This window comes from Tachyglossus aculeatus, chromosome 4 (genome assembly GCF_015852505.1).
Source record: "Tachyglossus aculeatus isolate mTacAcu1 chromosome 4, mTacAcu1.pri, whole genome shotgun sequence".
In the NCBI taxonomy this organism is placed as follows: domain Eukaryota; kingdom Metazoa; phylum Chordata; class Mammalia; order Monotremata; family Tachyglossidae; genus Tachyglossus; species Tachyglossus aculeatus.
In genome coordinates this window covers 67,671,761-67,694,263 of record NC_052069.1, presented here as the reverse complement: position 1 = coordinate 67,694,263, position 22,503 = coordinate 67,671,761, and the positions used below count along the sequence as shown (strand labels likewise).

Below are 22,503 nucleotides of genomic sequence, written 5' to 3'. Positions count from 1 at the left end.
TCTGCTTGTCTGTCTCATTACTCTGCACACAGTAAGCGCTCAATAAATACAGCTGAATGAATGAACATTTGAAACCTGCCTCCCAGCTGATGTTCAAATGTAGCACTCCAGCCCCTGATTATTCATATTTGAATACTCAACATGGTGTGGGCTTTAGACTATGATAACCTCTACACACACTACAGAGAAGAACAAACTGCCCACACCCCAAAATAAACAAGATAAAGCCACAACAAGGTGGACTTTCAAGAATGAAGCCTGCAGGGCCTAGTGGGGCTTGGGAGTCGGAATGACCTGGGTTCTAAGTCCACTCCGCCATTTGTCTGCTGGGTGACCCTGGGCAAGTCACTTCACTTCTCTGTGCTTCACTTCCCTCATTTGTAAAATGGCGTTTAATACTGTGAGCCCATGTGGGACAGGGGACTGTGTCCAACTTGATTACCTTGTAACTACCCCAGCATTTAGTACACTGCTTGGTACACAGTAAGTGCTTAGCAAATACCATTTTTTTTTAAAAAAAGCAGGCCACTCCAACCTTATGAAGTATAGTTGTGCTGGCCTTGTGAGAGGGAAGCCAGGCGGCGGGACAGATGAGGGAACTGAGGCCCAGAGAAGTTAAGTGACTTGCCCTATGTCACACAGGAGACACGTGGCAGAGTTGGGATTGGAACCCAGGTCCTTCTGACGCCCAGGCCCGTGCTCTATCCACTAGGCATACTGCCCCTGGGCATGCTATCAAGGAGCCTCTGGGTGGCAAGGAAATTACTTCAGAGGGTGCGAGAATTGCTGCTGTTTAAGAAGCAAGACTCACTGAAACAAGAATAAATAAGAATTGTGGCATTTCACTTACTAGGTGCTAAGCACTAGGGTAGATACAGGATAATCAGACTGGACACAGTGCCTGTCCTACATGAGACTCGCATTCTAAGAGGGAGGGAGAACTGGCATTTTATCCCCATTTTACAGATAAGAAAGCAGAGGCCAAAAGAGGTTAAGTGGTTTCCCAAGGTCACACAGCAGAGTGGCAGGGCTGGGTTTCGAACCCAGGTGTCCCGATTCCTAGCCCCAGGCTCTTTCCCTTGGGCCCCACAGCTTCTCAGACAGGGAAGGGTGAAGAAACTGCTGAGGCAGCAGACTAATCTGGGGCCCCATGGTCAGAAGTGGGGAGCTCAGCTGGGGCAAAGGGCAGCCCTGCCCAGCTAGCCAGAGGAAGAGGTAGAGATGCCCTCTAAGGCAGACCCCTGGGAGGAACATGAAACAATCCTATCTGATGATGATAATGGTATCTGTTTAGCACTATTAGGTGCCACTAACTGTAGTAAGTGCTGGGACAAATACAAGATCACCAAGTCAGACCACATCCCTGTCCCACAGGGGGCTCAGAGTTTCAAGGGGAGGCCCTATGGGGATTGACTCCCCATTTTACAGACGAAGAGACGGAGGCACAGAGAAGGGAAGTTATGCGTCCGACATCACACAGAAGACGAGTGGCAGAGCCAGAATGGGGATGTGTCTACCAACTCTGTCATACTGTTATATTGTACTCTCCTCAGAGCTAAATACAGCGATCTTCACACAGTAGGCGCTCAATAAATACAACTGAAAGAATGAATGAATGAACTAACTCAACCTCAGGTCTGTGTTCTTATGGTGCTAGCTCCCTATGTTGAGAAGTCTGCTTCATTCTTCCCCTCAAAGGCTGCCAAGTCCACCATCATCATCGTCAATGGTATTTATTGAGCATTTACTATGTGCTAGACCGTGGCACTGTAAACTCTGCCTTGTAGCAATCAATCAATCAATGATATTTATTGAGCACTTATCGTGCACTGAATCTAAAATGCTAAGCAAAATGAAACCAATCAGCACTTAGTACAGTGTCTAGCACATAGTAAGCGCTTAACAAATGCCATAATTAAGTATTGGGTCTTCTTTAATTCACTATTAAAAATAATGGTTAGAAAATAGACATCCCATTTAGTTACTGGTCCAGACAGGCTACTTATTGGCACATCTTAAAATCCATGTCTTGCTAATAATGAGTTGGCACCGTATTCAGTGCCATCCAATTTTGAATTACCTTCCAATCCCCCTGAAGGGCAATGCCCATTTCACAGAAGACTAGAGTTAAAAGGTCATTTTGTCGGTGCAGGTTGCTCCCAGTAGTCATGAAGCAAATCTTATTATTATTGTTTTAAATAATTAAAAATGACTGCAGTGAGAATTTCTGCTGATAATTCATGCTGGAAAGAATTAGCGGTTCTTTTGATACTTTCCAATGCTGATGCATTGCAGCAATGTTTGGGATATTCTTTTTTTCCTCTAAATGACCACTACAAAGATCCTGACGGAACAACTAGACTGTGTCCTAGATAACTAGTTGAAAACTGCAGAAGAAAATCAAATGGATAACAAAACGGCTGATTTAGCAGAATGAATTCACCAAATTAGAAAAGAAAAAATAAATAAGCACAAAAACTCGAGGCTGGAGAGATTAATTTAATTTGTTTCCTGCCCTGAAAAAACACTCAGTATAAAAGGGGGGAAAAAAAGATCGATTCTTATTTAGAGCAACTGACAGCAATTGAAATTGAAATGTTCATATGAAAGAGAAAGCCATTAAAAAGAGCAGGTGAATTGACAATTCCACTTTTATCAACGGTTTATAGAGTTATTTTCAGAAACATTATATGAAGTGTCTAGTGGGTCAATTGACAAATTTAGAAGACTCTCAAATTTAAGAAATGGACATGAATAGACACTGTGTGGTTTGGAAAACCTGGGTGGATTTGATGTAAATTTCCCCAACAACGCACGTCAAACCTCTGGGAGATGAATTAGCACGGATTGGGACCAGCAACTCAGTGGCTTCCATGACATTTCTCTGGAATGGCACACTCTGTTCCTCTACCAACCTAGTACTGCCACCTACTCACTGTACCTCGATCTCATCATCATCATCATCATCATCATAATAATAATAATAATAATGGCATTTATTAATCATTTACTATTTGCAAAGCACGATTCTAAGCGCTGGGGAGGTTACAAGGTGATCAGGCTGTCCAACGGGGGGCTCACAGTCTTAATCCCCATTTTACAGATGAGGGAACTGAGGCTCAGAGAACTTAAATGACTTGTCCAAAGTCACTCAGTTGACAATTGGTGGAGCCAGGATTTGAACCCCTGACCTCTGACTCCAAAGCCCGTGCTCTTTCCTGTGAGCCACGCTGCTTCTCCATCTTATAGAGGAATCAATCAATCGCTTGTATTGACTGAACACTTACTGGGTGCGGGGCACTGTACTAAGCGCTTGGGAGGGTACAATATAACAGAGTTGGGAGATACGTTCCCCGACCACAATGAGCTTAAGCGGCAGAGACAGAAGTGGATATAAGTAAATGAATTATGGATATGTACTGTGGATATGTACAGTGCTGTGGGGCTGAGGGCAACCAAAAGGTTAAAATCCAAGTGCAAGGGTGACACAGAAGGGAGAGGGAAAAGAGGTAATGAGGACTTAATTGGGGAAGAAAACACTTCTTTCCAGCACTTTGGGAAAAATCTTGGTAATTAGTTAAACTCTTAGCGGTAATAAAGTCACAGTGAACTGTACAGTTTAAGCATTCTCTCCCCTGACTGGAACTCCTAGGATAAAGAGACCACCAAGATATCACACTCCCGGCTGGGAAATATTTGAAACCTCTTCTTCTTCATGTGGCAGGCCAGCCCAGGACACGGCCCCTCCAATCAATCAATCAATCAATTGGATTCAGACTGTGAGCCCACTGTTGGGTAGGGACTGTCTCTATATGTTGCCAACTTGCAACATATATCTGTATGTGTGTATATCTGTATATATGTATATATGTTTGTACATATTTATTACTCTATTTATTTATTTTACTTGTACATATCTATTCTATTTATTTTATTCTGTTGGAATGTTTGGTTTTGTTCTCTGTCTCCCCCTTTTAGACTGTGAGCCCACTGTTGGGTAGGGACCATCTCTATATGTTGACAACTTGTACTTCCCAAGCGCTTAGTACAGTGCTCTGCACACAGTAAGCACTCAATAAATACGATTGATGATGATGAACTTGTACTTCCCAAGCGCTTAGTACAGTGCTCTGCACACAGTAAGCGCTCAATAGATATGACTGATTGATTGATTGATGGGGGCTGAATGGAGGAGGGAGAGCCAGGAGCAGAGACTGCCCCGGTCCCTGGGAGAGGAACAATGAGAACTCAATCTGGCTGTGAAGGAGTTGATCTTTCCAAACACTATTAACGGTGAACACTGCTACCCATTTCCATCCACATCAAGCAAAAATTTCTGACCTTTACTTATCCATCCTCTTCACCTGCTTCTCAATCAATCATATTTATTGAGCGCGCTTACTGTGTGTGGAGCACTGTACTAGGTGCTTAAGAGTACAATACAACAGAGTTGGTAGGCACATTCTCTGCCCACAGTGAGCTTATAATCTAGAAGGGAGTTTACTCATTCACTTCATTCAATTGTATTTACTGAGTGCTTACTGTGTGCAGAGCACTGTACCAGGCGCTTGGGAAGTACAAGTTGACAACATATAGAGACGGTCCCTACCCAGCAGCGGGTTCACAGTCCAGAATGGGGAGACAGACAACAAAACAAAACATATTAACAAAATAAAATAAATAGAATATGTACAAGTAAAACAGAGTAGTAAATATGTACAAACATATGTACATATATTACAGGTGCTGTGGGGAGGGGAAGGAGGTAAGGTGGGGGGGATGAGGAGGGGGATGAGGGGGAGAGGAAGGAGGGGGCTCAGTCTGGGAAGGCCTCTTGGAGGAAGTGAGCTCTCAGTAGGGCTTTGAAGGGAGGAAGAGAGCTACCTTGGCGGATGTACTCGTAAGTTCGTGCACTATGCTCCTCCCAAGCAACGTGCTGGAAAAGCAGCGTGTCCTCCTGGAAAGAACTTAGATCTGGGAGCCAGAGGACCTAGGTTCTAATATCGGCTCTGCCACTTGTCAGCTGCGGGAACCTGGGCAAGTCACTTCACTTCTCTGAGCCTCAGCTCCCTCATCTGTAAAAATGGGGATTCGATATCTGTTCTCCATCCTACTTAGACTGTGGGCCCCACATGAGACCTGATGATCTACCCCAGTGTTTAGTACAGTGCTTGGCACATAGGAAGTGCTTGACAAAAACCACTATCATTGTTAGCATTGCCCTCCCGGGGCTGCGCCTAACACAGAGTCCCATGCCCAGAGCCTGTGCTGCCGTGGGATGATCCTTCCCCTCCTCGACTCCAAATCGCAGTATAATAATAATAATAAGATGAATGAATGAATGAATATTTGTTAAGCACCTACTATGTGCCAGGCACTTTACTAAGCGCTGGGGTGGTTACAAGCAAATTGGGTTGGACACAGTCCCTATCCCACGTCAGGCTCACAGTCTTGATCCCCATTTTACAAATGAGGTAACTGAGGCATAGAGAAGTTAGGTGACTTATGCCAGGTCACACAGCAGACAAGTGGTAGAGCTGGGATTAGAACCCATGACCTTCAGACTCCCAGGCCCATGCTCTATCCACTAAATGATGGTATTTCTTAAGTGCTTATTATGTGCCAGGCACTGTACCAAGCACCGGGGTGGATACAAGCCAATCGGGCTGGACACAGTCCCTGTCCCTCGTGGGACTCACAATCTCAATCCCCACTTTACAGATGAGGTAAAAGAGGCCCAGAGAAGCGAAGTGACTTGCCCAAGGTCACAGAGCAGACAAGTGGTGGAGGTGAGATTAGAACCCATGACCTCCTGACTGAGTTGAGCTCCGTGGGATGAGGACGGAGATTCAAGCTGCGTAGTAGCCTCTGCGGTGTGAAGTGTCTCCAAAGAGCCCAGAGGGGGCTCGGACCTGCGGACGCCGCCCCTTCCCTCTCCTCCTCTTCCCCGCCACCTCTCCGGAGCGTCCCTGCGCTGTTTGGCCGGGGTTTCCAGGCCTGCGTGTAGCGCCTCCCACCCCTTACCAGTCCCAGGCCCCGGCTCCACCGTGTGACCGGCTCCAGTGGGCCAGAACCGGCATTCCCATCCAACACACCCCATCACCAAGATGTCACGGTGCGTCCCCCGGCCCTGGCCCCAGCCCCAGAGTGCAGCCCGAGGGGGCTCTGAAGCCATGGACGCTGCCTACAGAACCCCTCCAATCCCTGCCCTATACAGCGGGGGACTAACCCTAGCACCCCGAGTTTCCCCAACGCCTTCGTATTTTGGGGATGCCTCCCGTTCCCTCCCTCTTTTCCCCCAACAGGCCACACGGCTCCAAAATGGCAATCGGGCCATGTGCATGGCATAATGGCTAGAGCACAGGCCTGAGAGTCAGATGTCACTGGTTCTAATCCTGGTCCGCCACTTGTCTGCTGTGTGACCTTGGGCAAGTCGCTTCAATTCTCGGGCCTCAGTTACCTCAGCTGTAAAATAGGGATCGAGACTGTGAGCCCCATGTGGGACAGGTACTGTCCAACTTGATTTTCTGGTATCCACCCTAACACTTAGTACAGTGCCTGGTGCATAGTAAGCACTTCACAAATACCATCATGATTATGATTATTATCAATGGACTGTTGGAGGAAGGACTAAGAGCAATGAATAGGAACCACTGGGTAATGAGGGATGCCTACTCCACGCCTAACCACCAGTGAGCTGCCAGGGAACCTGACAGACATCTTGGGGACAAATGAGAGTTTGCTCCTGTGGGATCATCTTCAGGAGGGCCAAGGAGACCTGCCTGGGTCAGCCGTGGGTGGCCTGAGGCCTTAAAGGATGGCGATAAAATCCCACCCATGTATGTGGCCCGCGCTCAGGACACTGGACTGCTCAGTGCCTTGACTGCCGGTCACGGGCTCAGCCTTCCCGGGAGGGAGGGAGATTCACTCCCATTGCCTGTTAACTTGTTTTGATGTCTGTCTCCCCCCTTCTAGACTGTGAGCCCATTGTAGGCATGGATTGTCTCTCTTTGTTGCTGAATTGTACTTTCCAAGCGCTTAGTACAGTGCTCTGCCCACAGTAAGCGCTCAATAAATACGTTTGAATGAATGAATGAAGTCAAGGTGCCTGACTTGGAGTGAGCTGCGGTCTCTGTGTTCTCCACAATACACCACACCGGGAATAGTAGCAGTTATTATTATCACTGTTATGGATGCTTGGGAAGTTCAGAATAAACTAGTGACATGTTCCCTGCCCTTAAGGAGCTTCCACTCTAACCTATCCAGAAATTACATTATCTTTGTCGTTCGCGGTATTTGCCATACACATCAATTTCCACCGGTCAATTCTAAACCCCAATGAGCCAGCCTACTCTTACCCTCTCATTGTTTGTCTCCCCTATTAATAATAATGAAGGTATTTGTTAAGCACTTGCTATGTGCCAAGCACTGTTCTAAGCGCTGCGGGGGGATACAAGGAAATCAGGTTGTCCCATGTGAGGCTCACAGTCTTAATCCCCATTTTACAGATGAGGGAACTGAGGCCCAGAGAAGTGAAGTGACTTGTCCAAAGTCACACAGCTGACAAGTGGCAGAGCCGGGATTAGAACCCACGACCTCTGACTCCCAAGCCCGGGCTCTTTCCACTGAGCCACACTGTTTGCTTCTTAGGGTAACAGAGCTCCTTGAGACTATCTCTACTGCTCCCTCCCCAGTGCTTACTACAGTGTTCTGCACACCGTGGGTACTTTATCTTACTGACTGATTGACTGACAGGCACAGAAAGCAGCCACTTCATGTTGGAGTGATTTCAAAATGAATGCCCTGAAAACAGATGTATTTCAATGAAAAACAACTTGTGAAGCGGTTGGGAAGGAGATACGAAACATTAAAGGGTATTCTATTTGATGCACAGATGTAGTTAGTAAACCTAGAGGCTCGTGTGTCTCTTCTGATCGAGTCATCAATAAAACATCTAAAGATGAACACTTACGTTTTTATTTCTATAAATATCAAAAGGTCTGGGGGGCTCAACTTACTGCCTCTTCAGTAAACTTTTTGCATTGATCTAGAAAGGGGAAAAGTAAAAAGATAATAAAATTCCAATCAGCCCCAGAGAAAGGTTAAAGTCATTCTTTTTTTATATCCACCCTGGGCAGTGATCCATAAAAAATAATTAGGACAAGGATAAACCCATTAGATAGCAGGAATTCACCTCCCAGCTCTCCAATCTGTATTGCTTGAACATGGAAGGCTTGCTGATAATTTTTGGTCTCACCTCCTCTTTCTGTCTTGTTTTCAAGGTCTGTCACCTTCTATGTGAGCAACTCTTTTATCCTTGCTCCTTTTACCTTAATTCATTCAATTGTATTTATTGAGCGCTTACTGTGTGCAGAGCACTTTAATAGTAATGGTAGTAGCAGCATTTTTTGAATGTCCCCTTTCATTCATTCATTCAATCGCATTTATTGAGCGCTTACTGTGTGCAGAGCACTGTACTAAGCGCTTGGGAAGTACAAGTCAGCAACATGTAGAGATGGTCCCTACCCAACAACAGGCTCACAGTCTAGAAGGGGGAGACGGCAAAACAAAACATATAGACAGGTGTCAAAACTGTCAGAATAAATAGAATCATAGCTTACATGCACATCATTAATAGAATAGAGTAGTAAATATGTACAAGCAAAATAGAGTAATGAATATGTACAAATATATATAAGTGCTGTGGGAAGGGAAAGGAGGTAGGGTGAGGGGGAAGGGGAGGGGAGGAGGAGGAGAAGAAAAAAGGGGGGTTCAGTCTGGGAAGGCCTCCTGGAGGAGGTGAGCTCTCAGTAGGGCTTTGAAGGGAGGAAGAGAGCTAGCTTGGGGGATGGGCAGAGGGAGGGCATTCCAGGCCCGGGGGATGATGTGGGCCGGGGGTCGATGGCGGGACGGGCGAGAACGAGGCACGGTGAGATTAGCGGCAGAGGAGCGGAGGGTGCGGGCTGGGCTGTAGAAGGAGAGAAGGGAGGTGAGGTAGGAGGGGGCGAGGGGATGGAGAACCTTGAAGCCCAGGGTGAGGAGTTTTTGCTTGATTCGTAAGTTGACAGGCAACCACTGGAGATTTCTGAGGAGGGGAGTGACATACCCAGAGCATTTCTGTACAAAGATAATCCAGGCATCAGACTGAAGTGGGGAGAGACAGGAGGATGGGAGATCAGAGAGGAGGCCGATGTAGTAATCCAGTCGGGATAGGAAGAGAGATTGAACCAGCAAGGTAGCAGTTTGGATGGAGAGGAAGGGGCGGATCTTGGCGATGCTGTGGAGGTGAGACCGGCAGAGGTTTTGGTGACGGACTGGATGTGTGGGGTGGATGAGAGAGCAGAGTCGAGGATGACACCAAGGTTGTGGGCTTGTGAGACGGGAAGGATGGTAGTGCTGTCTACAGTGTCCCCTTGGTACGGTGCCCTGGAAAAGCAGTGTAGTCCTAGTGGAAAGAGCCTGGGCACCAGAAGATCTGAGTTCTAATTCTGCTCCTCCAACTTGTCTGCTGTGGGACTTTGAGTGAGTCACTAAAGTTCTCTGTGGCTCAGTTCCCTCATCTGCATAATGGGAGTTCAATCCCTGTTCTCCAACCTATTTAGACTATGAGCCCCATGTGGGACCTAATGATCTTGTCTCTACTCCAGTGTTTAGTACAGTGTTTGGCACATAGGAAGGTGTAACAAAAACCACAATCATTATTGTTATTATCATTACTGCACCAGATGCTTGGGGAAGTTCAGAATGAACACATTCCCTGCCCATAAGGAGCTTCCACTCTAACCACCTTGAGCAAATCCTTTCATTTCTCTGTGCCTCAGTTACCTCATCTGCAAAATGGGTATTATGACTGTAAGCCCCACATGAGATAGGGACTGTGTCCAACCTGATTATCTTGTACTATTATTATTATTATTATTATTGTATTTGTAAAGCACTTACTATGTGCCGAGCACTGTTCTAAGCACTAGGGTAGATACAAGGTAATCAGGTTGCCCCACGTGGGGCTCACAGTCTTAATCCCCATTTTACAGATGACATAACTGAGGCACAGAGAAGTTAAGTGGTTTGCACAGCAGACAAGTGGCGGAGTCAGAATTAGAACCCACAACCCAGCTCTTAGAATAGTTCTTGGCACGTAGAAAGTACTTAACAAGTACCATAATAATAGTAATAATAACATTATTCGATCCAGAAACTGTATCATCTTTGCCATTCGCTATATTTGCTGTATAGATCAAGTTCCATGCCTCAAATGTAAAACCCCCTGAGGCAGCCAGTGGCTCTTGGACCCAACAGATCCTGCCTCTCATACACCTCTCAATCCTCTCACGGAAATGAATGGCTGAAAAAATCACTGTGCTGCTTTTTCTCCGTGTCCTTGCTGAGCTCCACTCACTGACTGTGTCTCTGCATTTCCAGATGTGGTTTCTTACTGGGGGGAGTCTCCATGATGGTTCATTTAAGGGTCTCCAACTATCAGCAAATTCACAGATAACTGATGAAGAATTGGCCTTGGCTGTATTCCCATAACTATTCACTGTGTGATCCTGGGCAAGTCACTTAACTTCACCGGTCCTCGGTGTCCTCATCTGTAAAACGGGGATGAGACAGAGCGTGTGCTCTGGGGTGGGACTGAACCGAATCTCCTGCCCAGAGAGGTATCATTACTTTGTATCGCCCCCAGCACTAGGCACAGTGGTTTAATAAACGCAATCACTATAATCAGTATTAATTGTGCTATTTATTAAGCGCTTACTATATTCCAAGCACTGTACTAAGTGCTGGGGTGGATATGAGCAAATCGGGCTGGACTGATTGGTCGCCACCCTTTTCCTGAAGAACGAGGGGGAACCTCACCGTCCCAGCCCAATCAGCAGCAGGGCTTTGGAGTCAGAGGTCACGGGTTCAAATCCCGGCTCTGCCAATTGTCAGCTGTGTGACTTTGGGCAAGTCACTTAACTTCTCTGGGCCTCAGTTACCTCATCTGTAAAATGGGGATTAACACTGTGAGCCCCACGTGGGACAACCTGATCACCTTGTAACCTCTCCAGTGCTTAGACCAGTGCTTTGCACATAGTAAGCGCTTAATAAATGCCATTATTATTAACTATCAATCAATCAACGGTATTTATTGGGCACTTTTTATGTACTGAGCACTGTACTTGGCACTTGGTAGAAAACAATACAGTAGAGTCATGGCAGTCCCTGCCCTTCCAGCTGGGGAGAGAGCAATTCCCCTGCTGCATCAGTGGTGATCAGGACAGGTGAGTCGCTGCTTCATCCCCTTCCCCTTCCTCTTTTCCTTCCCCTCCCACTCCTGATAAGCTCCCACAGTTCAAGTCCCCTACTCAGGGGGAGGATCCCTTTTCCTTGCTCCCCAATCCCCACCTCGGGAACCCTGCAGGGTTTGGGGAGGAGGGGCAGGTGCAGTGGAAAAGGAAGATGTTTCCCCTCTTCCCTTTCTTTGCTCCTTTCTCCTCTGTCTTCTTCTACTCTTCCCCTCCCTTCCCTTTCCCATTTTCTTCTCCTAGCATCACCAAATTGAGAGTGTATGGGTCTGGGTGTCTGTGGACCTGAATCCTAACCCCGCCTCTACTACTTGCCTGCTGTGTGACCTTAGGCCAGTCATTTCCCTACTTTGTCTCACTTACCTCATCTGTTAAATGAGATTAAATACCTGTTCTCTGTACTACTCTGACCGTGAGCCCCGTGGGACAGGGCCTGTGTCCAACCCAATTATCTCATATCTACTCCGGGCCTCAGCCTATGGTAAGCTTTTAACAAACACTACAGTTATTATTTCCCCTCTCAGGGTCGCACCTGAAGAGTTTCCAGTACTCTGCCGGTCTCGGCTATGGGAGGGAGAGAAAAGCAGAGGGATACCCATCCCATTCCTAGCTTGGGCAGTGGCTGGCGAGTGGAAGGCAATGTGCTACAAGTCAAAACTCACCCGTGCTGGGCAGTGGCAGCATGGGAGACAGTCGAGGTTGGAGCCTCGAGTTTACTGCGCGGAAGGCGGCAATGGGCAACCATTTCCATATTTTTACCAAGAAACTCTGTGGATACACTACCAGAATGATTGCAGATGGAGAGCGGGATGCTCTGGGAGAGATGTGTCCGTGGTGTCGCTATGGGTTGGAAACAACTTGACGGCATAAGATAAGACAGTTACTATCATTCTTTCCTCTCCCACACGGCATGTCACTCTGACTCCTGAGTCTGAGGGGCCGGGGATCGTCAGTCAGTCAGTAATCAGTCATATTTATCATATTATCTGAGTATACCTGTCATTTATTTGTTTATTTATACTGCCTCCCCCTCTAAACTCTGAGTTAGTTGTGGGCAGGGAATGTGTCTGTTTGTTGTCATATTGTAATAAATAAATAATAAATAATAATGGCATTTATTAAGCGCTTACTATGTACAAAGCACTGTTCTAAGCACTGGGGAGGTTACAAGGTGATCAGGTTGTCCCACGGGGGGCTCACAGTCTTAACCCCCATTTTACAGATGAGGTAACTGAGGCACAGAGAAGTGAAGTGACTTGCCCAAAGTCACACAGCTGACAATTGGTGGAGCCGGGATTTGAACCCATGACCTCTGACTCCAAAGCCCAGGCTCTTTCCACTGAGCCACGCTGTACTCTCCCAAGCACTTAGTACAGTGCTTTGTATACCGTAAGCACTCAATAGATCATATGAATGAATGAATTTACTAAGTGTTTACTGTGTGCAGTGCACTGTACTAAGAGGTTGGGAGAGTACAATACAACACCACTCAGCACTCCAGAGACTTGTGGCTGGAGAAGGAAAAGGGAATCGTAGTTTCTCATTACTCCCAATCCTCCATTACCTGGGTTTGCACCAACTCTCAGTACAGTGTTCCGCACACAATTAGCACTCATTCATTCATTCATTCAATCACATTTATTGAGCGCTTCCTGTGTGCAGAGCACTGTACTAAGTGCTTGGGAAGTACAAGTTGGCAACATACAGAGACGGTCCCTACCCAACAACGGGCTCCATTCTACATAAATGCTCCACTCAGTTGCCAGGCTCTCTACATTGCCCAGCTAAGAGCAAAATGGCTGCCTCCAATCAATCAATCAATCGTATTCATTGAGCGCTTACTGTGTGCAGAGCACTGTACTAAGTGCTACACCTCCACTGATGCCCCATTACCGTCTTATACTATGGACACTTACATTAGTAAAAACACTTGGAAATGTCACCCATTTTCTTCCTGCTATTAGTAAAAAGCCTTCTTGGGGTTAGGGATTGGCAATCTTGTCATCGGTCATTATTTCTCTTTCTGCGAGGAATGCGCTCCCAGCTGATGATTCTTTCCCTCTGGTCTTTCTGTCTGACCATACACTGGAACCTATGTTGCTGACAGAAATCTGGGGTGGTCGTGCACTTGGCTTTGCCCAGGATAGCTTGGGATGGTCTACGAGCCATCTATCAGGATGGCGGAGGAGATCAATATGTGCCTTCTGTTGTTTCTCTGCAGAATACAAATGGACTCAGTGTCTTAATCTGTTCTGGCACTCCTAATAATTTAGCTGGATTCCCTCTGGCCTAGAAAATATGTAGAATTTGAAGGTGCCCCTGCCATCTTCAAGGCCTTCCTGAAATCACAGGTCCTCCATTAATTAACCTTTCCTCACCCCACCCTATAAACTCCACCCTGCTCCCTCAGAACTTCCACATCAACTCTACACTTGGGTACCCATCCTCTCAGCCAGAGCACTTAGTAACCCATCAATAGTATTTATTGAGTACTTACTGTGTGCAGAGCCCTGTAGTGAGCACTTGGGAGAGCACAACACAAGAACAGTGTAACATATCTTTATGCTCTATTTCATACCCCTACTTGTAATTTGTTTTAGTGGCTGTCTCCTCCACTAGATTTTAAGTTCTTTGAGGGCAGTAACTATGTCTCCCAATTCTATTTTACTCTCCCAAGCATTTAGTACAGTGCTCTCTGCACACAGTAAGTGCTCAACAAATATTGCTGATTGGAAAGGCCAGTGCGTGACCCACCATTTCTCTGCAACACAGACTGTCTTTTTTACTGTGCTATTATGTTTTTGGTTTGCAGCTCAAAAAAGTGTTAAACCCACATCACCCCACTCCTCAAAAACCTCCGGCGGCTGCCCATCCATCTCTAAACCAAATTGAAATTTCTTACCGTCGGCTTCAAGACACTCCATCATCTCTCCCCTTCCTACCTTACCTCACTAATGTTCTACTTCAACCAAACCAGCTCCCTTGTGGCTCCGTTAAAGCCAACCTACTCACTGTACCTCGATCTCATCTGCCTCACTGCTGACCTCATGTCCTCCCTCTGGCCTGGAAGTCCCCCCATCCTCATAAAAGACAGACCACTACTCTCTCCGTCTTCAAAGTCCTACTAAAAGCATACCTCCTCCAAGGGGCCTTCCCTGACTAACCTCTCATCTCCTGAACTTGCTCATCCTCCCCTCTGTGTCACCTAGGCTTTTGAATCTGTATCTCTTAGGCAATTTGATATTCACTCCAGCCTCATAGCACGTATTATTATTATTATTATGGTATTTCTTAAGTACTTACATTCATTCAATCATACTTACTGAGCGCTTACTGTGTGCAGAGCATTATACTAAGCACTTGGGAAGTACAAGTTGGCAACAAATAGGGGCAATCCCTGCCCACAACCATGGCGGGTGAGGTGAGGAAGCTGGTACTGTGGGCTAGGTTGTGATGGGGAAGGAGTGAGGATTATGGGGAAAGCTGATGAACTATCCTGAAGCTGATGGTAAGGAGTTTCTGTTGGATGTAGAGGTGGATGGGTAACCATTGGAGGCACTTGAGGAGTGGGGGGACATGGACTGAACTTTTTTTTAGAGATGTGATCCGAGTGAAGCAGAGTGAAGTTCAGACTGGGGGGGAGAGGCTGGAGGCAAGGAGGTCAGAGAGGAGGCTGATGTAAGTAGTTGAGATGGATTATGCCAAGTGCTCGAACCAATGTGGTGGCAGTTTGGGGGGAGAGTCAGGAGTTCATTCAATCGTATTTATTGAGCACTTATTGGGTGCAGAGCACTGCACTAAGCACTTGAAAGTACAATTCAGCAACAGAGACAATCCCCGCCCATAATGTACTCACAGTCTAGAAGGTGGGAGACAGACATCAGAACAAGTAAACAGGCATCAATAGCATCAATATAAATAGAATTATAGATATATACACATCATTAATATAAATACACAGAATTATAAATATGTACATATACACACAAGTGCTGTGGGGCAGGGAGGGGGGTAGAGCAGAGAGAACCAATGGGGGCGATGGGGACGGGGAGCTGAGGAAAAGGGGGGGCTTAGTCCGGGAAGGCCTCCTGGAGGAAGTGAGCTTTCAGTAGGAGTGAATTCTGGAGGGATATGGTGGAGAAAGAATTGACAAGATTTAGTGACCGAATACATGGGTTAAGGAGAAAGATCAGTCGAGGGTAATGCCACGGCTGCGGGTTTGTGAGACAGAAAGGATGTGGGCCACATTGACGGAAAAGTGGTCGGGAGGAAGAGCCTGGAAGGGAAGATGAGAAGGGGAGTTTGAGGCCAAGCAGATTCCCTGATTTTCCGTTTAATCCTAAAATTGAACACATGCCGACTGGAACATGCTGGAGGAAACTATGGAAATAATTACTTTGAAAAAAGAAAAAGAGAAGAAAAAGATTACCAGGGACTTGCTCGTGGCCTTAATGCATGGTAAACCACAAACACACCACAGTCCCTCAGCCCAGGAGAGAAATTAGCTATGGCCTAAATTTACTTCCTGGACAGTACTTCAGTGGACATAATGAAGAATTCCTTTCCCGAAGTTGGTTATCCTCACACTTACCTTCCTCCATGTCTCCTGTTTAAATCACTATCAAAGTGACAACAACATTCTTCCAACAAATTTTCCAGTTTGCTCTGGGCTTGTGACAGGTTTCTCCGGCTGAATGCCAAGAACGTAGATCCTCGCTTATTTTAGAAAGGACCATGCTTCTCTACCTTCCCTCTTTTAATAACATCAACCTTTCAATGACTCGCACCTTTCTCCTTTTCCTTCAGCCCCACTGTTTCCCTTGGTATATCTGGGTGTGCTTAGCCTGGGCTATGGGGTCAGGGAAGGAGGAAGGGTTAGAGGAGAAGGAGGGAGGCAGGGGTCTCCAGGAAACAGATCAATCAATGCTATTCATTCATTCATTCATTCATTCAATCGCATTTATTGAGAGTTTACTGTGTGCGAAGCACTGTACTAAGTGCTTGGGAAATAGAAATCGGCAACATATAGAGACGATCCCTACCCAACGGGCTCACAGTCCAGAAGGGGGAGAAGGACAACAAAACAAAATAAGTAGACAGGTGTCAATATCATCAGAATAAATAGAATTATAGCTATATACACTGCACTAATAAAATAGAGTAATAAATATGCACAAATATATACAAATGCTGTGGGGAGGGGAAGGGGGAGGAGGGGAGGAGGAGGGGAGAAGGAGGAGGAGGAAAAAGGGGGTTCTCAGTCTGGGAAGGCCTCCTGGAAGAGATGAGCCCTCAGTAGGGCTCTGAAGGGAGGAAGAGAGCTAGATTGGCAGATGTGTGGAGGGAGGGCATTCCAGGCCAGAGGAAGGATGTGGCCCAGGGGTCGATGGCAGGACAGGAGAGAACGAGGCACAATGAGGTTAGCGGCGGCAGAGGAGCGGAGTGTGTGGGCTGGGCTGTAGAAGGAGAGAAGGGAGGTGAAGTAGGAAGGGGAGAGGTTATGGACAGCCTTGAAGCCAACAGTGAGGAGTTTTTGCTTGATTCGAAGGTTGACAGGCAACCACTGGAGATTTTTGAGGAGGGGGGTGCCATGCCCAGAGCGTTTCTGTACAAAGATAACCTGGGCAGCAGAGTGAAGTATAGACTGAAGTGGGGAGAGACAGGAGGATCGGAAATCAGAAAGGAGGCTGATGCAGTAATCCAGTCGGGATAGGATGAGAGACTGAACCAGCAAGATAGCGGTTTGGATGGAGAGGAAAGGGAGGATATTGGCGATGTTGTGGAGGTGAGACCGGCAGGTTATGGTGAAGAATTGGATTGGATGTGTGGGGTGAATGAAAGAGTGGAGTCAAGGATGACACCAAGGTTGCAGGCTTGTGAGACAGGAAGGATGGTAGTGCCATCTACAGTGATGGGAAAGTCAGGGAGTGGACAAGGGTTGGGAGGGAAGATAAGGAGCTCAGCCTTGGACATGTTGAGTTTTAGATGGCAGGCAGAGATCCAGATGGAGATGTCATGAAGGCAGAAGGAGATACGAGCCTGGAGGGAGGGAGAGAGAGCAGGGGCAGAGATGTAGATCTGGGTGTCATCAGCATAGAGATGAGAGTTGAAGCCGTGGGAGCAAATGAGTTCACCAAGGGAGTGAGTGTAGATAGAGAACAGAAGGGGACCAAGAACTGACCTTTGAGGAACCCCTACAGTAAGGGGATGGGAGGGGGAGGAGGAGCCCACAAAAAAGACGGAGAATGAACGGCTGGAGAGATAAGAGGAGAACCAGGAGAGGATGGAGTCTGTGAAGCCAAGGTTGGATAGCATGTTGAGGAGAAGAGGGTGGTCCACAGAGTCGAAGGCAGCTGAGAGGTCGAGGAGGATTAGGATAGAGTAGGAGCCATTGGATTTGGCAAGAAGGAGGTCATTGGTGACCTTTGAGAGGGCAGTTTCAGTGGAGTGTTGGGGATGGAAGCCAGATTGGAGGGGGTCTAGGAGAGAGTTAAAGACGAGGAATTTGAGGCAGCGAGTGTAGATGACTTGTTCTAGGAGTTTGGAAAGGAAGGGCAGGAGGGAGATAGAACAATACCTAGAAGGGGCAGTGGGGTCAGGAGATGATTCTTTTTAGGACTGGGGAGACGTGGGCATGTTTGAAGGCAGAGGGGAAGAAACCAGTGGAGAGTAAGCGGTTGAAGATGGAAGTTAAGGAGAGGAGGAGGGAAGGGGCGAGAGTTTTCATAAGATGAGAGGGAATGGGGTCCGAAGCAGAGGTGGATGGGGTGGCACTTGAGAAGAGGGAGGAGATCTCATCTGAGCGCTGTGTGCAGAGCACTGTACTAAGCATTTGGGAGAGCCCAATATAATAGAGTTGGTAGACACATTCTCTGCCCACAATGAGCTGACAGTCTAGATGACGAGCTTACAGTCTAGAGGGGCATTTCACCTGGCTCACACCTTCCCACCCACACATAGCTTGTCTTCCTTTACTTTCTTTGGAGTCTGTACAAATCCAGAGAACCCCTGACCTTTTCAGGTAGTGATTTAGGCGTTGCTCTACCCAGAAACAATAAAAGGCACATCTCCTACAAGAGGCCGTCCCTGACTAAGCCATTATTCCCCTTCTCCCTCTCCCTTTTGCATCTTCCTGACTTACTCCCTTCATTCATCACCCCCCTCCCAGCCGCACAACACTTCTGGACATATCTGCAATTTATTTTTTTATATTAATGTCTGTCTCTTCCTCTAGATTATAAGTATACTGTGGGCATGGACGGTGTCGGTTTATTGTTCTATTAAACTCTCCCAAGCTCGTAGTACAGTGCTCTGTCCACAGTAAGTACTCAATAAATCCAATTGAATGAATACAATCTCTTTAAAATTTGTATAACTGGGTTCCCATGGCATATTATTCACTAACCCCAAATCCGCATATTCTCTAGAAAGTTGCAATGTTCTCAAAAGGCAGCTCAGTGCTCTTCACTGCACCCAAGCTAACATGGGGCTCACAGTCGGAGTAGACGGGGGAAGGATTTAATAATCCCCAATTCACGGATGAGGGAACTAAGACCCAGAGAAGTGGAGTGACTTACCCAAGGTCATGCAGCAGACAAGTGGCAGAGCCAGGATTAGAATGCAGGTCCTTCTGACTGCCATGCCCGTGCTCTTTTCATCAGGCAACACTGCTTCCCTAAGCTACTCATATCTTTCTGATCACCGTGACTTTACAATCCAGGTTTCTTCCAATGGGCCCTTTTGCAAATTCTCTTGGTTCTATACGGCGGGATTTGAAGGTATTTTTCCCTCATTTCTCCAGGCTCTTCCACAAAGCCTACTGATCCAGGGAAATAGCCTTGGTCAAAAGCTGCTCCATAAAGGAGACTCACACTTTAACCCTGCTGATAGTAAATACATAAGCTCCTGTCCTAGATTGTCAGGGCCTTGAGGGCAGAGATCGTGACTCTACTGAACTGTGCTCTCCCAACTGCTTAGTACAGTGCTCGGCACTCAGTAAATGCTCAATAAATACCACTCACTGAGTGACTGACTGACTGATTGCTATCTCAACATTTAGATTTACTTAATACGGCACTCTGAACTCAATAAATACCAGTGACTGACTGACATTGATTGCTTTTTCTGGAAATTCAGATTTTCTGATTTACCTTCATATATTCACCTGCTCTAATCTTCAGTGGGTGTGTGCCAACAAACTCCTCCTTTAAATAGTAAGCAGGAGTGGACTCCCACCAATGCCCTGTCCACATTGAGTGGCCAATAAATACTACTGAATTAAAGGATGCTGTTGCTCCTCTTTGTACTCTCAACTCCACTTCATTCTGGTTATCAAATCGATCGCCTCTAAAAGCCACTGGTATGAACCGGGGGAAATCAGAGAAAATTGTGGTCACTTCACTACCACGCTGCCTAGACAGCTATCCATTTTATTATTTAATAACTTTCCCACTAAGTTTACCCTTTGATTCCTCTAAAAAGACATTGGCCCACCCCAGGTTTTTATAATCTGTTTTTGTTTTGTTTTTTAATGGTATTTGTAAGCACTTACCATGTGCCAGGTACTGTCCTGAGTGCTGGGGTAGACACAAGCTAATCAGTCCCTGTCCTGGTTTTACAGATAAGGTCACTGCGGCATAGAGAAGTGAAGTGACTCGCCCACAGGCAACAGCTAACGGGACACGTCAGTTGGCACTGCTTCATTAGAGATTGCCGGCCTTCTCTGGAAAGCATCAAAGGCTTACCGGTAACCCCGGGGAAAGGACAGGAAATTCCTGAATCCTGACACAAACCCAGGGGGCAGAAGCTGAGAGGGGAGTTAATTCATCCCTGACCTGTAAATAAGAAGGAAAACTAAGTTTGGACGTCAGACCTTCAATACCTGGTCCCCTGAACGTTATCCACTGGAGACACACTCTTCACACACGTTAGGGCAAAGCCCTGGAGCAGGGGACAGAGCGAACAGGTGGCCTATGGGGAGATTCCGGCTCCAGATTAGAGTCAGTCAGTCTGTTGTATTTATTGAGTGCTTACTGTGTGCAGAGCACTGTACTAAGCATTGGGGAGTATATAATATAACTATATATATATGTATATATATAACATACATATTTATTACTCTATTTATTTATTTATTTATTTTACTTGTACATTTCTATCCTATTTATTTTATTTTGTTGGTATGTTTGGTTCTGTTCTCTGTCTCCCCCTTTTAGACTGTGAGCCCACTGTTGGGTAGGGACTGTCTCTATGTGTTGCCAATTTGTACTTCCCAAGCGCTTAGTACAGTGCTCTGCACATAGTAAGCGCTCAATAAATACGATTGATTGATTGATTGATTGATTGATATATAACATAACAGACACATTCCTGGCCGACAACGAGCTTACAGTCTAGAGGGAGAGGCAGGCATTAATATGAATAAATAATATTACAGATATGTACATAAGTGCTGTGGGGCTGGGAGGGGGATGAATAAAGGGAGCAAGTCAAGGTGGCTCAGAAGAGAGTGGGAGAGTCAGGGCGATCAACCAGTTGCATTTATTGAGCGCTTACTAGGTGTGAAGCACTGTACTAAGTGCTTGGGAGAATCCAGGAGGCCTACCCAGACTGAGCCCCTTCCTTCCTCTCCCCCCTCCATCCCCCACATCTTACCTCCTTCCCTTCCCCACAGCACCTGTATATATGTATATAGGTTTGTACATATTTATTACTCTATTTCTTTATTTATTTATTTTACTTGTACATATCTATTCTATTTATTTTATTTTGTTAGTATGTTTGGTTTTGTCTCCCCCTTTTAGACTGTGAGCCCACTGTTGGGTAGGGACTGTCTCTATATGTTGCCAATTTGTACTTCCCAAGTGCTTAGTACAGTGCTCTGCACACAGTAAGCGCTCAATAAATACGATTGATGATGATGATGATGATCTAGTATAATGAAGTTGACAGACATGTTCCCTGCCCACAAGAAGCTGACAGTCTAGAGTCACCCCAAGCCCCCTCTGGAAGTCCGCACTGGCCCCTCATTCCACATGGAACCACAGCCAATCCTTAAAGGCTGACTGCTCACCTGCGGCTGGCCAGCATCCCAGCCCCACAACACTTGGGTCCATATCGTTATTTTATTTATTTACATGAATGTCTGTCTCCCTGCCTCTAGACTGTAAGCTCGTTGTGGGCAAAGGATGTGTCTGCTATATTGTACTCCCCGAAGCGTTTACTGAGAGCTCTGCACACAGAAAGCACTCAATAAATAAGACTGACTGACTGACTCCCTTCTCCCAGATGAGGATATGCCCAGGGCATCACACAGGTTACACCGGCATGCGGTGGAATGGGACGCACTGCATGCCATTTTCCAGAAGTACATGGAGTCTGCTCAATCCGGTGTTTCTCCGGGGAGAGCCCTGAAACTCCCACTTGCTCCAAAGCTTTCCTGTTTCCCTCACATGTCAGTGGGAAGACTGTCGCAGGGCCCGAGGAGCAGAACTCAGCTATGGGAACCACAGCCCGGGGCGCATACACGCTGGAAATAACAAACTGGACCCAAGAAAGTCTGTACTCTCCCAAGCACTTGGTACAGTGCTCTGCACACAGTTAACACTCAATAAATAAATCCCAGCTGGGATTTAAGAGAAGCAGCATGACTCAGTGGAAAGAGCACGGGCTTTGGAGTCACAGGTCATGGGTTCGATTGCCAGCTCTGCCAATTGACAGCTGTGTGACTTTGGGCAAGTCACTTAACTTCTCTGGGCCTCAGTTACCTCATCTGTAAAATGGGAATGAAGACTGTGAGCCTCCTGTGGGACAACCTGATCACCTTGTAACCTCCCCAGCTCTTAGAACAGTGCTTTGTACATAGTAAGCGCTTAACAAATGCCAACATCACTTCTAGACTGTGAGCCCGCTGTTGGGTAGGGACCATCTCTACATGTTGCCAACTTGTACTTCCCAAGCGCTTAGTACAGTGCTCTACACACAGTAAGCACTCAATAAATACGATTGAATGAATGAATGTGTCCTGTAGAAAACCAGTCAACTGGCCACCTGTTCCAGCACCAGCCATCTGTCCACCTGCTTTTTTATGTTATTTAAGAGCTTACTATATGCCAGACACTGTACTAAGCACTGGGGTAGATACAAGCAAACCATATTAGACACCCTCTATGTCCCTCATGGGGTTCACAGTCTTAATCCTCATTTTACAGAT

General features: G+C 46.5%; 1 protein-coding gene and 1 non-coding gene across 4 annotated transcripts in view; one reads left to right on the top strand and one right to left on the bottom strand.

Annotated features, from left to right (window-relative positions):
- The window catches only part of SAMD12 (sterile alpha motif domain containing 12), a 281,125-nt gene that overhangs the window by 215,607 nt on the left and 43,015 nt on the right, over nt 1-22,503 (bottom strand). The gene's annotated exons all lie outside the window — the stretch shown is intronic.
- On the top strand, nt 11,806-11,943 carry LOC119928005. The gene has a single exon (XR_005450967.1). It is a non-coding gene; the product is annotated as a small nucleolar RNA SNORA7 (small nucleolar RNA).